At 38.4% G+C, this 5,224-nt stretch overlaps 1 long non-coding RNA gene across 1 annotated transcript in view; it reads right to left on the reverse strand.

Moving 5' to 3' along the window:
* LOC117948332 overlaps positions 1–4,486 on the reverse strand; it is an 18,060-nt gene extending 13,574 nt beyond the window's left edge. Inside the window, exon 1 of the long non-coding RNA XR_004657414.1 lies at positions 4,388–4,486. This is a non-coding gene — a long non-coding RNA (uncharacterized LOC117948332). The remainder of the gene's footprint in view (positions 1–4,387) is intronic.
* Positions 4,487–5,224: the final 738 nt, after the last annotated feature.

Genomic DNA, 5,224 nt, shown 5'->3' on the forward strand with positions numbered 1-5,224 from the left:
ATAATTTGTATTTTTGTCTGTCTAATTGATGCTTGTGGTAAAAAATAAACGTTACTCACTACTTGAGTAGTTTTTTCATTAAGCTCTTTTTTACTCTTGTTCAAGTAATAATTTGGAAGACAACTTTTTACTTATAAATTATCATAATAATTATTATTCTGACGTAACAGTACTTTTACTTGAGAACAATTTTTGGATACTCTCTGGACATAACAACACCCATTGGACGTTTCTATAAGCAATAACTGCTGATAAAAGCTTATAGCATTGTTAAACTGGCATTCATGAGCCTATCACCATAATGAACTAGACAAGGTCCATTTATGTGCTCTTTGTGCTGTTCCACTAATAAAGGAGCTTGAGGATAATGATGTCATCACATGATTTACAGAGTTGCCGCTGTGTTTCCTCATTCTGTATTTACCATACAAATGTTTTCTTTCAACAATATACAACATCCTTTATTTTACTTAACATAGACCCACTGTAGTATCCTGGATAACTTAAAGCCTACAGATTTATGTTATTCCCCCGACAATTTGGTGTACTCAGCTTTGTACCTTTTAACAAAGGACCATATGTTTTCTAACACATGTTAATCTTTTGGACTGATGATGATTAAATCAAAAGTATCATGACAATCCAAGCAGTAGAAGCGCTCCAACTGTGTGTTTACTTTTGGAACCAGGAGTGTGGAAAATAGCTCCTTCCACTTTACAACTATATAACTCATGGCAGTGAAATGATTAAGATGATATGAAAGTGTTCTGATATGCTAGCGATGCTGCATTGGGGATAGCATTGTTGGTTGACTACTTTGTATCAGAGTGAAATACCAGCAGAACTATTTGATGGATTGAAATTTGGCACAGATATTTAATGTTTCCAGAAGATAAACCCTCTCTGTTGACTCCCTGACTTTTCATCTTTTCGTTTTTGGTTAAAAATGGAATGTCTTGATAACTCATTGCAATAACAATTTACTGACACTTTGGTGAAGTTGTAACTGCTAGATGACTCTGCGATTGTGTTTTTTTTTGTGCTTCGCTAACCCATTAAAAAAAAGAGGGCTTGGGTTTCATGTAGGGCTGTACTGTCACACTAAACTGTCTTAGAATAATTTTGTCATGCTCACAAATATGCCTGGTCTGCATGGCTCCCAAGACACCATACATGAATATAAACCAGGTCAACATCAAATGCAGGTATTTCCAAATGACACAACAGAACTTTAAAACTAACAAGAGTACAAGGAAATTAATTTCTTTATTTAACATAAATTATAAAATGAACCACACTTCCATTTTTAATTGTGTTCTAGTAGACTGATTGCATTCCCTAAACATATATGTCATCTCATTTGTTTAAAATTGAGATAAAGACAATATTTGTTAAATGATTATGAAGTAAAATTTTATTTAAGAATTGTTTTTAAATCCCCATATAAGTCACAGGTCAATTCGAAAAGAGAGGGTCCCAAAAGTGAAGACAATACAAGGCTTAACTAAGTAAGCTACCAGGGCACCCCAGCATGTAAATCTTCTTTTCAAAGCTTTTAAGTAGGTTTGATAACGTAAAGACATTAGCATTTTAATGTTCAATCATATGCATCAAAATGTAACTTTGTCAAGAGAAATACATTTTATATTGTCACTTAAGTCATTGCAATACAGAAGCGAAAGGAACTTACTTTCAACACTTATCACTCAATTTATTTTCTTCTAAATATTTTTCGATGTATTACGCTGAATATCCAGAGGAAGACTACTAGTACTACTACTAATACTACTTAGTCCTTAATAGGGATAGGCTTACAAATATGTTAATGTATAATTACCTCATTTTTGTTGTTTTAAATCACGTTAATGTCACAGTAAAGCTCTTCAGCCCATGCACCTTTGTGTGATGTTTAGATTTTTTTATTTCGTTCTCTATTAATCATTAGTGTCATTTTTTAGATGTATTTTCAATGTAAAATTAGTTGTGGACCTTCAGGGTCCACAGACAGTTAAATCCAAATGTTTGAGACCCATTGCTAGTATGTTGTTTGTTCCATCCTCTTTGTCCTTTGTCATTGTTAAAGGAGAATTCCGGCCAATTTTTACCTTAATCTTCATCACTGTAAATATGCGTGTACTTTGAAAAAAAAAAAACGGAACCGAATTGGTGCAACACGGAGTATATGCAGCTAAGTGTACAACCTTCCACTGAGCTGAAATGGCAGTTGTCGGGGCAAGTTTTTGAGTACCTTTGACACAAAATGCAATTAAAATGTCTGCAACAAGAACGGGGCCCGACGTGACAACAATATGCGTTTTCAACTCAGACATTGTTCACCAACCCTTGTCTCTATCCTGCCGGTAGCTAGCTTGCCCTGTTAGCTGTAGCTGCCATCCGTGATGTTCAGCCAGGGTTCTGTAATAATCATTACGCAGCAGTTCCGTGTGTACTTGTAGCTCATCCATTTTGTGTGTGATGGATCTGGTGTTGGTCAATAGGAGGCTTGGCAGTGTTGACCTATGTGGTAGTTCCCTTAGCCGTGCTAGAAGGCCCAACCGGCATCCTTGCTTCGGGTCATGCCTTTACAACAAAATCTTTATTCCCCCTCAAAATAGGTAATTGAGCACTGTAGTGGTTATGTCCATATCAGTGACTATGTAATTACATGGAAACGGGCCAACTGATGTCTCTGGCTTGCACAGTGATAGCTTTAGAGAAGGCTAGCTGTAGTAATAGTCTGCAGATCGCTCCTAGAAGCAAGGAGGGTGCAGGCACGGCTAAGGGAACTAAATCGACACCACCAAGCCTCCTATTCACCATTACCAGATTGATCACAAACAAATTGGTTGAGCTACAAATACACGTGGAAGTGCGGCGTAATGATTATCCCAGAACCCTGGCTGAACGGACACGGACAGCAGCTTGCAGCTAATGGGGCGAGCTAGCTACCGGCAGGATAGAGACAGGGTAGGTGAATTAAAACAATGCCTGAGTTGGATACGCATATTGTTGTCATGTAAGGGCCCTGTTCATCTTGCACAGACATTTTAATTGCATTTTTGCCGTTTTAGCTCAGTGAAAGCTCGTACACATAGATGCAGATACTCCGTGTTGCCTGCACGGATTTGGGTCAAGATTCTTCTCGAACGAAAGTACACACAAATTTATAATGATAACGTAAAAATTGCCCAGAATTCTCCTTTTAAGAACCTTTTAGTATGTAGCTATGATTTGTCACCAGCTATGATTTCAGACATTTAGTCTTGATGACAAAAGGCCAATCATGTCATCACCCTCACTTCTGACTGTGTAATAACAACATGTGCCTGTACATTCTGTATGTGAACATCAAGGGCTCGATCTTTTGGTTTATGCATGATTAATACTTGGGCGTTTATACCACGTGGGATAAAAAGTGTCATTCTTGTTAAGTTCACCCTGGAAAAAATCTCACTTTTATCCTTGGCTGGGCTCTTTGGTATTGTTGTTGACTCACCATGAACGTGACTAAACCTGACTGAGGTGGGACAACAGGCTCAGTGGGGGGGTGTCAGTGACGGTCAACTAGTCAGAGCAATTTGGAGTCAAGGTGCAGCTCCCCCTCAGCACAGGAAATAAAGATTAAGCTCAGTATCACCATCACATGGATGGAACAGTCTTGCTTTACTTAGTACTTTCATGATTGTTTAAAGTAATTTAGAAGTGCGGTAGTAGTTCATCAACCTTCCTAAGGCTAAAAGTAGCTCAAAATCCATCCATCCATCCATTTATTTATCAGTTCATCCATCCATCTGTTGTATAGACTAGAACAGTGTTGTAGGGTAGTTGGGGGGTTGTAGTGAGTACACCGTGATTTTGTCCTACTAGCTTCATGCTCACCCTGGCTGACTTTCTGTAGTCTCTGTAACGTTAACGTCCGCAGCAGTGTCACCCGAAGCGGCAGTACAGCTTCAGGGGCAGGCTTACCAAAATGCTGAAAGAGTGTAGTTTAAGTTTGCTTTCATTTCATATCTCCCATAGAGATTTATATAAGTTAATTTTTAATTTCCGCAGAGAATGTCCGCCAAGCAGTGTTGTTGTCCCTAGGTGACTCGGGACAACAACACAAATTTACAGACGGGGTAAATTTATGAACAAAAGTGTGAATGCTCTGTCACAAAACAATCAAGTTATGTATCCTCAAGCTTTTGTAAGCTGGTATATGGAAATCCCTGACCTTTCATGGTATACGCCGGATACCTGCATATCACGGTGACTACACCATGGGTATAAAGTGATTAAGGAGGACTGCTAAAAGACAGTTCTGAATGAAAATAGTCCTCATGGTCACATTTACATCAGTGTACATGATGCATTCTCATACAGTGTGTGGAGAAAACAAAACTACCCAGCAATCATAGGCAGATTAGGAGACAATGTGCCCCTGGGCACAGACATGTAAAAGGCCCCACCACCTCTCAGTCATAGGAGCAAGACTCACAGACTCTTTAGTTATGTAGCTTGTTTTTGTTTTTATTTTTATGTCACAGTCTTTGTAGTCGTTACACATCTTTCTATGGTTTTGTGTCACGTGGACAAGTTGATTGTGATTTTTTGTTGCTTTGTCTCTTTGTAGTCATTTTGTTTCTCTTTGTGAATTTTTCGCTCCTTTTTCGTGTCATTGTTTGTCTTTTTGTAGTACTTTTGAGTCTCTTTGAATTTGTTTTGTTTCTTTGTGGTCATTTTGCATCTCTTCTTAGTTGTCATATATCTTTTAAAGTGACATTTTGCTGGTGCCCCTGTGCCCGGTAGACCTGTTGAGTAATCCACCCACACCTGCAATATAATGCAATTCAGCACCACCAACAAGGCCTCAAACCCATTTGAACAAACATTTTTTTGACACAGTGGTTATTCATGTCCCTTAACATTAGGGAGCAGGTGTGTCTTTATTCCTCAACCTCTGAGCCATTCATTTCTGTAGTGAATGAGTTACCCGAACAGATGAGGATAAACCCTCTGTCGTCTGATGCATTTACCACTCTGCTGAATTTGGCTTCCTCTGCCTGATTACAGTTTAACTTGTTTTCGGTTGGAGTTGCTTTTATTTTGTTCAACCATTCCATCCATGTTCAACCACTAGGTATTTTCCTTGTGACAAAATAAGAATGCGTTGCTTCAAACATTTATTGAACCATACATGCATTTATCTAATTAAGATCTGATGCAACATAAGCGTGTTAAA

This window comes from Etheostoma cragini, chromosome 7, assembly GCF_013103735.1.
Source record: "Etheostoma cragini isolate CJK2018 chromosome 7, CSU_Ecrag_1.0, whole genome shotgun sequence".
In the NCBI taxonomy this organism is placed as follows: Eukaryota; Metazoa; Chordata; class Actinopteri; order Perciformes; family Percidae; genus Etheostoma; species Etheostoma cragini.